This window comes from Gorilla gorilla, chromosome 16 (genome assembly GCF_029281585.2).
Source record: "Gorilla gorilla gorilla isolate KB3781 chromosome 16, NHGRI_mGorGor1-v2.1_pri, whole genome shotgun sequence".
NCBI lineage: Eukaryota > Metazoa > Chordata > Mammalia > Primates > Hominidae > Gorilla > Gorilla gorilla.
In genome coordinates, this window is record NC_073240.2 from 66,610,213 (window position 1) to 66,622,821 (window position 12,609).

Below are 12,609 nucleotides of genomic sequence, written 5' to 3' on the forward strand. Positions count from 1 at the left end.
TGCAAACTCTGCCACTGGGGTTCAAGCAATTCTCCTGCCTCAGCTTCCAGAGTAGCTGGGACTATAGGCATGCACCACTACATCTGGTTAATTTTGTATTTTGAGTTAACTTCAGGTGATTTCGCCTGCCTTGGCCTCCCAAAGTGCTGGGATTACAGGTGTGAGCCACTGCACCTGGCCAGAAGGGCTGTAGAATAGAAATTCAGGTGGGAAAACCACTTTCCCATCTTGGCATGCACAACAATGCCCCCTGTTGACTGAGGCATGCCAGCTTAAAAACAACAACAAAAACAAAGAGTAAGAAAAAAACCAAAATAAAACAAAACAGTCCTCTCCGCAATAACAACCAGCTTTATTGAGGTATAATTGTTGTACAATAAATTGTCCTACTTAAAGGGTACAATTTGATGAGTTTTAACATGCGCATATGCTGGTGAAACCACCGCAGTCAAGATAATGAACGTTTCTATCCCAGACAGCTTTTCCATTTCAGGGCAAACAGGGTGAACACCTAGTTCAATACCATGTGGTAAAAGCTATACCCTCCTTTTAAAAATAATAGCACCGGCCCCTGCAGGGCCTTATTTATTTATTTATTTTGTAGAGATAAGGTCTCCCTATGTTGCCCAGGCTGGTCTCAAAACTCCTAGGCTCAGGTGATCTTCCCGCCTTGGCCTCCCAAAGTGCTGGGATTACTGGTGTGAGCCACCACACCCGGCTAAGGGCCCTCTTTATTTCAGTGTCTGTTCTCATTGGAAAGAGAGACCTCCATTTGATCTGTATGTGGCCTTTCCTCCTTTCGTCCAGTTACAAGGCTTGTCATTCTGTTGAAGGCTAACTTCTGTGGTGCTTTGGTTCTTATCCTCTTCCACCTTTCTAGAGATTCCTTGTTAGGGAGCAGTCTCTCTCTCTGCTGAATCATTCACTTATCTACTAGCTCCTTTTCAATAGTAAAAACAAACACAAACAAAACAAACAAACAAAATTAGTACCTCTTTCTGCCTCCCCCTTCCTCCCTTTAGGCACCCCTTGCTGTACCTCATGCCTTCTTTTCTCGGCCAGACTTCCAGAAATAATTGTCCAAACTCACTCTCTCTCTCTCCACTTCCTCACTTCCCTCACTCTCTTAAAGCCACCCCCACCACCACCACCACACAGATACTATTCTTGACCAGGTCACTCACTACTTCCCTGTTGCTCAGTCCACTGGACCCAACTCAGTCCTTATCATACTCAGACACTGTTGACCACTCTGTCCTTTAAAAAATAGCTTTGTTTTTACAAAAGCAATTGATGCTTTACAAAAAAAAAAAAAAAGGCAAACAATAAATGAAAGAATTAGGAGGCTGCTCCATGGTTCACTTGGTCTCACTGCTGCAGACAGGGCCAGTACTGCAAGAACTCTCAGCAGCCAGACAGCCACCCAGTGCAGCTGCCCAATTCACAGAACAGCCCCAGAAAGTCCCAGAAATTAGTCACTGTAGCCTTCTAATTTGGGGAAATTTTCTTTTTTTTCCTCTTTTTTTTTTTTGAGACTAAGTCTCACTCTGTTGCCCAAGCTGGAGTGCAGTGGTGCGATCTCAGCTCATTGCAACCTCCACCTCCTGGGTTTAAGCGATTCTCCTGCCTCAGCCTCCCAAGTAGCTGGGACTACAGGCACATGCCACCATGCCCAGCTAATTTTTTTGTATTTTTAGTAGAGATGGGGTTTCACTATGTTGGCCAGGCTGGTCTTGAACTCCTGACCTTGTGTTCAGCCTGCCTCAGTCTCCCAAAGTGCTGGGATTACAGGCGTGAGCCACCGTACCCAGCTGGGAAATTTTCATACTTGCTCTTTCATAGACATTATGGAAGCTATGCAAATTTTTTTTTTTTTTTTTTTTTTTTTTTTTTTGAGATGGAGTCTCGCTCTGTGGCCTAGGCTGGAGTGCAGTGCCACGATCTCGGCTCACTGCAACCTCCGCCTCCTGGGTTCAAGCGATTCTCCTGTCTCAGCCTCCTGAGTAGCTGGGATTACAGGCACGCACCACCAAGCCTGGGTAATTTTTGTTTTTGTTTTTTGTTTTTGAGACAGAGTTTTGCTCTTGTTGCCCAGGCTGGAGTGCAGTGGTGCAACTTCGGCTCACTGCAACCTCCGCCTCCCAGGTTCAAGTGATTCTCCTGCCTTAGCCTCCCACGTAGCTGGGATTACAGGCATGCGCCACCAAGCCTAGCTAATTTTGTATTTTTAGTAGCGACAGGGTTACTCCACATTGGTCAGGGTGGTCTCGAATTCCCAACCTCAGGTGATCCTCCCGCCTCGGCCTCCCAGTGCTAGGATTACAGATGTGAGCCACCATGCCTGGCCTTGTATTTTTAGTAGAGATGGGGTTTCACCATGTTGGTCAGGCTGGTCTCGAACTCCTGACCTCATGATCTGCCCGCCTCAGGCTCCCAAAGTGCTTGGATTACAGGCATGAGCCACCGCGCCCAGCTGGACAAATTTTATACAAATAAGTACATACATACATGATCAGATGCGGTGGCTCACACCTGTAATCCCAGCACTTTGGGAGGCCAATGCAGGTGGATCACCTGAGGTTGGGAGTTCGAGACTAGTCTGACCAATATGGTGAAACCCCATCTCCACTAAAAATACAAAAATTAGCCGGATGTGGTGGCGCGTGCCTGTAATCCCAACTACTTGGGAGGCTGAGACAGGAGAATCGCTTGAACCTGGGAGGCAGAGGTTGCAGTGAGCTGAGATTGCGCCACTGCGCTCCAGCCTGGACCACAGAGCAAGATTTCATCTCAAAAAAAAAAAAAAAAGGGAGGAATGCCATCATCCCAAACCAGGTGCTCTGGGAATGGGGTTGGCAGATTAACAAACAAACAAACAAACAAACATACATACATATATAAACAGAGAAGGGCCTATATTCAGTAACTCTTCAATTCTGGTCCTAAAAGTGGCTTTCAATCCTGCCCTAGAGATGACACAATCCTGGATCTACGTAACTAGCCCATGTTGGTCACTTTGAGCAGGAAGCCAGTCAGGGCATGGCTTTCCTGATAGCTACCAGTCATGTTCCCCTCCTTAAAGCTTATCTTTAAGAGAATGACAGGAACGAAGCACACAGACATATGGGATCTTGGGAGGCTGACCAAGTCATTTTAAAGGCTTATGCATTTTTAGACACATACAGAAAAATGGGTTTCTCATGACCAGTGATTCTACCCAACATAGGAAGGAAATAAAAGTCACCGCCAAAATCCCACCGCCCGTAGCATTCATACCAATTTTGGTGAATATCCTTTAGACATCTTTATGCAGTATATATACCTAGAGGTATATGAATATAGTTTCATGTATGTGAGATGATAATTTATATATTATTCTGTAATTGCTACATTTACTGAGAATATGCAATGGGTAGATTTCCAAGTCAATAACCGTAGACTAACACCACGATTGTTAATGATCAACAGCTATTTGTAATATTTACAAACCATGATTTATGCAACCTTTCTCCTGTTGTTGGCCATTTCGGTTGTTTGCATTGTTTAATATTGTAAACTACACGTGAAAAACATCCTGTGTTCTGCTTTTGTGCAATTTTCTCCTCAGGGTAATTTCTAGAAGTGGACAAGTTCAATACAATGGTGTGTCCATTTTATGATACAGTTACCTGACTGTCTTCTGGAAATTTTACTCCTACCAACACTGGATTTAAGGACATGTTTGCACCACTGTCAACAACGTTGAGTTTTATCGATTTCTGATTTTAGATATGGGTCTTGTAGTCTGATTCTGTTTTTGGACTAATTTAAATATATTTCTTTCAATAACAGTTTATTTCATTCACATAATTTTAATTATTAGATGTGACTTTCATTCTGTCTTTCTGTTTTGTTTTCTATTGTTATGCTTGCTTGGCATATATGGTTTTCTGTCTTTCAGTAAAGTATATGTTCTTCAGATTTTTTTTTCTTCCGGTAATTTTGAGAGGATTTTACCTGCTTTAAAAAAGTTCTAGGCCGGGCGCGGTGGCTCACGCCTGTCATCCCAGCACTTCGGGAGGCCAAGCTGGGTAGATCACTTTGAGGTCAGGAGTTCGAGACCAGCCTGGCCAACATGGTGAAACCCCGTCTCTACTAAAAATACAAAAAATTAGCCGGGCATGGTGGCATGTGCCTGTAATCCCAGCTACTTGAGAGGCTGAGGCATAAGAATTGCTTGAACCCTGGGAGGCGGAGGTTGCAGTGAGCCAAGATCATGCCACTGTACTCCAGCCTGGGTGACAGAGTGAGACTGTGTCTCAAAACATTAAAAAAAAGATTTTTTAAAGTTCTGTAAGTGGACATTTGTGCCTTTCATATATACTTAGTTTTGTTTTTCTCAAACAATGCAATATTTGCTCCATTCTAATAATAACAATAGCTAATATTAACTGTATGTTTACTGTGTCCTCGTAATAACCCTATGAGGTGGATGAAAATATGTTTTCCTTCCTTCCTACAACTTGCTCATATCTCTAGGCTAGGGTCATCTAATCTGAGTGTTTCGTGTACTTCTCAACTTCCTTTGGCTGAGCGCAAGAAGATGAGGTGGGAGGATCCTGGAGCCCAGGAGTCTGAGTCCAGCCTGGGCATCAGAGTGAGACCCTGTCTCTAAAAAAAATAAAGAAAAATTCCTTTCTGCAGGGCATGATGGCTCATGCTTGTAATCCCAGCAGTCTGGGAGGCAGCACTCAGGAGGCAGCCATGAGAATCGCTTGAATCTGGGAAGCAGAGGTTGCAGTGAGCCGAGATTGTGCCACTGCACTCCAGCCTGGGAAACAGACCGAGACTCCTTCTCAAAAAAAAAAAAAATGCAAAAAATTAGCTGGCACGTTGGTGTGTGCCTGTGGTTCCAGCTACTTGAGAGGCTGAGGTGGGCGGATCACTGGAGCCCAGGAAGTTGAGGCTACATTGAACCGAGATTGCGCCACTGTACTCCAGCCTGGGTGACAAAGTAAAACCCTGCCTCAAAAAAAGACAAAAAGAAAAAGAAAGGAAAATCCCTTTGGAAAGAAAAATCATACCCTGCTGGGGTCTGAGCTCAAGTAGCTCTCCCTTGCACTACTGAGCAGCCATGATTATTTCTGTTTAGAATTATTAAATGTCCCTCCCTCACTTCCACCCCCATAATCAGTGACATCCCAAATACACTGTTTTTTAAATCAATTCAGGCTACTGTGCTATAGACTGCACTTTCACATGGATAATTCCATTCAGTCCTCATGGCACTCCTGTTAAAATGTCTCTAATCCCCCATATTAGTGACAAGAAAACTGAGTAAAATAGCTTGTGTGATTTGTCTTTGTGCTCAATACTTGGTGGGTGTTCTTAGCTACTGTCCTTTGACTGATTGCCACATTTTATTTACTTGTTTGTTTGTCTGTTTGTTTTTTTGTTTGTTTTTGAGACGGAGTCTTGCTCTGTCACCCTGGCTGGAGTGCAGTGGCATGATCTAGGCTGACTGCAACCTCTGCCTCCTGGGTTCAAGCGATTCTCCTGCCTCAGCCTCCCAAGTAGCTGGGACTACAGGTGCATGCCACCACACCCGACTAATTTTTGTATTTTTTAGTAGAGGTGGGGTTTCACCATGTTGACCAGGCTGATCTTGACTCCTGACCTCAGGTGATCCACCTGCCTTGGCCTCCCAGAGTGCTGAGATTACAGGCGTGAGCCACTGCACTCAGCCTACTTGTTTATTTAGTTATTTATTTGAGACACGGTCTCACTCTGTTGCCCAGGCTGGAGTGCAATGGTACAGTCACAGTTCATTGCAGCCTCAACCTCCCAGGCACAAGTGATTCTCCCACATCACCCTCTTAAATAGCTGGGACTACAGGGGTGCACTACCACACCTGGCTAATTTTTTAATTTTCTGTAGAGCTCAGGTCTCCCTATGTTTCCCAGGCTGGTCTCAAACTCCTGGCCTCAAAGGATCCTCCTGCCTCATCCTCCCAAAGTGCTGGGATTACAGACATGACCAACTGCATCTGGCCCACGTTAAAAAAAGTAGGATAAAGCAATAAAAACCAGGACAATCTAAAACATCAAATAACATTCTTCAGGCTTTTGCCAAAGAATAGACCTTTTTTTTCTTTTTTTTTTTTTTTGAGGCGGAGTCTTGCTCTGTTGCCCAAGCTGGAGTGCAGTGGCACGATCTTGGCTCACTGCAACCTCTGCCTCCCTGGTTCAAGTGATTCTTCTGCCTCAGCCTCCAGAGCAGCTGGGATTACAGGTTCGTATCACCACACCCGGCTAATTTTTGTATTTTTAGTAGGGACGGGGTTTCACCATGTTGGCCGGGCTAGTCTCGAACTCCTGACCTCAGGTGATCTGCCCACCTCAGCCTCCCAAAGTGCTGGAATTATAGGCATGAGCCACCACGCCTGGCCCAGAATACACTTTTAATTGGATGCTATTTAGCATTTGTCTCCTTGTTGAAAGAATTTATATTTATGAAATATTGCTTAAAGTAACTTTTTGCATCATAGGATGATTTTACAACTGTGTGCATCTGTCAGGATATTTTCTTCTCTCTTTTTTATTTTAATTCCTAAGATATCATCAGCTAGTGATACTTTCTTTAAGCTATTAGCAGATTTGCCAATATGTTTACTAGCTCCTTGCTTACAGTTGCACTCGGCTCCCACTTTTTTCTTCAGTGTTCAATTTCTTTGTTTCTGAACATATCCTTGAATAGCTCTTTCAGCAAGAATCTGTAAAAAGCAAACTTGGGCTAACTTTGGCAGCACGTATACTAAAATTAGAACAATACAAAAGATTAGCGTAGAACAATACAAAAGATTAGCGTGGTCCCTGTGCAAGGATGACACACAAATTCGTGATGCAAAAAATTCCCTTTTAAAAAATAAAATAAACTCGATTTTTTTTTTTTTTTTCATATAGGGTCTCACTTTGTCACACAGGGCACAGACTGGAGTGCAGTGTTGTGAGCACAGCTCACTGCAGCCTCCACCTTTTGGGCTTAAGCCATCCTCCTGCCTCAGCTCCCAAGTAGGTGAGATTACAAAAGCATGCTACCATGCCTGGCTGATTTTTTGTATTTTTTTGTAGAGACAGGGTTTTGCCACATTGCCCAGGCTGGTCTCAAACTCCTGAGCTCAAATGACCCACCCACCTTGGCCTCCCAAAGTGCTTAATCTTTGTTATGTCTGGAAATGTCTTGAGTGAGAGTGTAAAAGTGTTTGATTCTGTTACTGTTCCTCAGCACTTGGGAGGTGATAGTCCATAGTCTGGCATCTACTGTTGCTCATGAGAAGTCTGCTATAAGTCTAATAATAGTCATGCCTTTGTAAGATAAGCTTTATCATCTCTGGTAATTTTAAGATTTTTCTCTTTGACTTTGATGTTCTATAATTCTACTTCAATGTGTTTAGGTGAGATGTATTGTTATTTTCGTTGGCTAGGAGACTTCAGTTTGAAAAATCAAATATTTAACATTTCACTCATTATTTCTCCAAATATTTCCTCTTCTTTATTTTCTTTATTTGTAACTTCTATTGGATATATGTGGGGTCTTCTCATTTTATTCTCTACGTCTCTGTTTTTTTAAAAGTTTCCTTATCTTGTTACCTGTTTTGCTGCATTTTGGATGATTTTTTAAAATCCAGTCTCCAATTCATTAATTCCGCTTTAGCAATGTCTAATATACTATGTAATTTGTCTGTTAAGTGCTTTTCACAATGATGATGATGATGAGGATGATGATGATGATTTTTGAGATGGAATCGTGCTCTGTTGCCCAGGCTGGAGTGCCGTGGCACAATCTCAGTTCACTGTGACCTCTGCCTCCCAGTTTTAAGTGATTCTCGTGCCTCAGCCTCCCAAGTAGCTAGGATTACAGGTGCCTGCCACCACACCTGGCTAATTTTTGTATTTTTAGTAGAGACAGAGTTTCGCCATGTTGGCCAGGCTGGTCTGGAACTCCTGACCTCAAGTGATCTGCCCACCTTGACCTCCCAAAGGGCTGGCATTACAAGTGTGAGCCACTGTGCCTGGCCCACAATTATTATATTTTTTTACTTCTGAAATTTCTAATTGGTTCTTTGACCACATTGGTACTTTTAAATATAGTGCCCTGTTTATGCCCTAAGGTATCCATTCCTTAAACACTTTAGAGAAACTTCTTTAAAAATCTCTGTAGATTGTTCTATTATTTTGAGTTTTCAGGGTATATATTTTCTTGTCTGTTGTTTCTGCCTCTCCCTCTTAAATTCTCTCTCGGTGACATCTCCTTATATGATTTGTAATTTTTCACTTTGAGCATCTATGCAGCAGGATTGTTTCCGAAGGAGTTATGTGTGCCATTTGAAGATGTTTCTAATAGGTCAGTTTCACAATTTGCTATTTCCAAGTCCCTGCAGATGTCACTAACTATGGGAGAATTTTGTTTTGTTTTGTTTTTATTGTTGTTGTTGTTGTTTTTGAGATAGATCGAGTGGCATGATCTCAGCTCACTGCAACCTCCTTCTCCCAGGGTCAGGTGATTCTCCTGCCTCAACCCCCTAACCCCGGTGGCTGGGATTACAGGTGTGTGCCACCACGCCCGGCTATATGGAAGAGTTTTTTTTTTTGTTTGTTTGTTTTTTAAGAGGAAGTTTCGCTCTTGTTGCCCAAGCTGGAGTGCAATGGTGCGATCTCAGCTTACCGCAACCTCTACCTCCCGGGTTCAAGTAATTCTCCTGCCTCAGCATCCTGTGTAGCTGGGATTACAGGCATGCACCACCATGCCTGGCTGATTTTGTATTTTTAGTAGAGACGGGGTTTCTCCACGTTGATCAGGCTGGTCTCAAACTGCCGACCTCGGTGATCCGCCTGCCTTGGCCTCCCAAAGTGCTGGGATTACAGGCATAAGCCACCACGCCTGGCTGGAAGAATTTTTATGTGAAATTTTGAGCTCAAGATTTCTGCATCATATGCAGAAAATTTTCGGGTGTGTGTGTGTATGCATGTGCATGTGTGAGTGTGCAGTGCCTGCCTAAGGACATGAATAAATTAGTTCTTTATTTCCTTTGGCATTACGTAGGCACAGAATTAGTAGAATGGTGTTCACGGTTTTAAAATCTGTCTCATTTTTCTCAAAGCTCTTTCAGCTCAGTTTTTCAATTTTGCTTCAAAGTAGTAAAAATTGAGCTCCTACTTTCATTCCTTTATGTCGTAAAAAGCAGGATTTGTTGTTTTAAATGAAATCAACAGTTCAATACTTGAGTACTTTTTCATGCTTTCTCTGTTAGCTGTTTCTGTTTTCTCCTCTGGGATGAAAGGCAGTGAGGCTTGAAGAATAGACTTGTTGTCTATAATTTAGACTTGATTGGAATGCACTGTGAATTATCCTTATGAAAACATAATGATTCACTGCTTGTTGGGGAATTGGAAACTATTGATCTATGTTCTGCCTCAGGAGATATTGCTTCTCTTTGCAAAGGGTGCATTATAGGGTTTAGTTTGGGTTTGCATTCTCTGTCAACAGGCAGACTATTGCCTACTTTTAAATCTAGGATGCAAAGAAGTCTTCGTTAGCTCTGGCAGGTGAAGTTTTGATATAGAACTGTATATATTCCCACATCTTTCCCTCAAATGTTAGCCCATTAGACCAAACTTTCCAGAAAATGACAGATTTATTTGTTCAAGACATGCACTGTCCAATAAGGACGTCACTAACCACATTTCACCTTGTTCACATGTCACCCTTGTGGTCACTTGGAATTGAGATGCATTGTAAGTGCAAAATACACACTGAATATAAAAAAGATGTAAAATATGTCCTTAATAATTGTTATACGGATTACATGCTGATTATATATATATATATATATATATATATATATATGTTTTTTTTGTTTTTTGTTTTTTTGAGATGGAGTCTTGCTCTGTCACCAAGGCTGGAGTATAGTGGTGCAATCTCGGCTCACTGCAACCTCTGCCTCCCGGGTTCCAGGAATTCTGCCTCAGCCTCCCGAGTAGCTGGGATTACAGGCATGCGCCACCACACCCAGCAAATCTTTTTGTATTTTTAGTAGAGACAGGGTTTCACCATATTGGCCCGGCTGGTCTCAAACTCCTGACCTTGTGATCCACCTGCCTTAACCTTCCAAAGTGCTGGGATTACAGGTATGAGCCACTGCACCTGGCCTGATAATATTTTTGATATATGACCAGGCGTGGTGGCTTTTGGAGGCTGAGGCAGGTGGATCACCTGATGTCAGGAGTTCGAGACCAGCCTGAGCAACATGGTGAAACCCCATCTCTACTTCAAATACAAAAAAATTAGCCGGGCATGGTGGCACATGCCTGTAATCCCAGCTACTTGGGAGGCTGAGGCAGGAGAATCGTTTGAACCCGGGAGGCGGAGGTTGCAGTGAACTGAGATCACGCCATTGCACTCCAGCCTGGGCAACAAGAGTGAAACTCTGTCTCAAAAAAAAATAATTTAGATATATATTAAGTTGAATTAACTATGTTGTTTGTCTCACCTGTTTTTTTTCTTTTTTTGAGACAGAGTTTTGCTCTATCGCCCAGTCTGGAATGCAGTGGTGCGATCTCAGCTCACTGCAACCTTTGACTCCAGGTTTAAGCGATTTGCTTGCCTCGGCTACCTGAGTAGCTGGGATTACAGGGATGCACTACCACGCCCAGCTAATTTTTGTATTTTTAGTAGAGACGGGGTTTCGCCATGTTGGCCTCTGCATGCTGGTCTTGAACTCCTGGCCTCAAGTGATCTGCCTGCCTCAGCCTCCCAAAGTGCTGGGATTACAGGTGTGAGGCACTGCACCTGGCCAATTTCACCTGTTTCTTTTTCCTTTAAAAAATAATGTGGCTTTAACTGGCAGCTCTGGTGTAATTAAAACAACAACAACAACAACAACAACAAAACAGCAGCTACAAGAAAATTTAAAATTACTTATGTGGCCTATATTATGTTTCTGTTGGACAGTGCTGCTATAGAGTGTCCTACAAACAAGGAAACCCATAAATTCTCTAAGAACTTCTTTCTGTCTGTCATTCTTCTCCTGTACTCCCATTCACCATTTTTTTTTTTTTTACAATGTCATGATTTTTGGTATAAGTTAATGCTCTACTACTGCAATCCAGGCAAATGTACAGGGGATAGTATCTCACCTGAGTGAAGTCCAAAGGTCAGCATATAGATGAACATTGAATATAATAAAAATTGCCTTTGGAAATCTTTTAGGAAGGCCTCAAGCTGTCCCAATCTTTTAACTCACCCAGTTTTTCCCCTAGCATTAGGACAGATCATTGTTTTTTTCAGGTACTATTAATAGTTGGAGAAGTACTTGTTCGTGTTTGGTACAGTATTATAGCAAAATACAAATCTTAAATTCAGAATCCCCCTCAGCCTGGAGAGATGCCCAACTATGAGAAGCCGAAGGTTCCTGTGGGTGCCTGAGGTTTACACTTCTTGTTCACTTGGGGTGCACATTCACTGAGTGCCAGAGAGGAGGGCCTTGCCTGCTCTGTTTATTTCTCTCTCTTACCTCCAATCAATTTTTCTCTATTTCCCTAATTTTGTGTTTGGTAAGTTCCAGTAGTTGTATTTACATACTTAGTATGTAAAGATCTCTCTCTTCCCCAGATTCTGTAGATATATGATTTGAAAGGTATAATTAAAGGCCAAAAATGAAATTGCAAAGCTAATGTGAATGTACTTAATGCCACTGAACTGTACACTTAAACATGGTTAAAATGGTAAAGTTATGTTATATACATACTGCTGGGCATGGTGGTTCATGCCTATAATCCCAGCACTTTCGGAGGCTAAGTCAGGTGGACGGCTTGAGCCCAGGAGTTTGAGACCAACCTGGGCAACATGGCAAAACCTCGTTTTTACAAAATATATATATATAAAAAAATTAGCTGGGTGTAGTGGTGTGCACCTGTAGTCCCAGCTACTCAGGAGGCTGAGATGGTAGGATGGCTTGAGCCTGAGAGGTCAAGGCTGCAGTGAGCCGTGATTGTGCCCCTGCACTCCACCCCACACAACAGAGTGAGATCCTGTCTCAAAACAAACAAATAACCAAACCCAAAAGTTATGTTGTGTGTTTTTTACCACAATTTTTAAAAGCCATAATGAAGCATAATTACATCTTGTGGGGAAAGAATGTGGGACTTTGACATGAGACAGAATTGGTGACTGGAAATGTCACAGATTGAGTTCACTCTTTCCAGACTGTGGATGGGGTCATCCCTGCAGCCCTTCTTCTAGCATGTCTCTTTCAGCTTCCTATTCATTCTGGGGGCTGTTCAATATCCCTCTGACTAAGGCCCCCTTTTTGGGCTGAACTTAGCCAATTCTTTTTGTTTGCAACCAAAATAGCCCTAACTGATGCACTAGGGTTCAGATCCTGGCTCTACCACATTTAAGCGTTTGCTCTTGTGTACATCTTTCTGAATCTTGGTTTTCTCATCTGCAAATTTGCCATCATAATATCTTCCTTACAGGGTAGAGCCAGTGTAAAAGATAGTATACGTGCCTAGAATTGTAACTCATAGTCCAATGGGGTTAGAAAACTAACAAGGGCAGTCTCTGGTCCC

The 12,609-nt window shown here is 42.7% G+C and overlaps 1 long non-coding RNA gene and 1 pseudogene across 1 annotated transcript in view; both read left to right on the forward strand.

Annotated features, from left to right (window-relative positions):
- Positions 1-12,609, forward strand: part of LOC134757255 (uncharacterized) — a 66,834-nt gene that overhangs the window by 44,148 nt on the left and 10,077 nt on the right. The gene's annotated exons all lie outside the window — the stretch shown is intronic.
- On the forward strand, positions 6,770-6,897 carry LOC115930862 (uncharacterized; annotated as a pseudogene).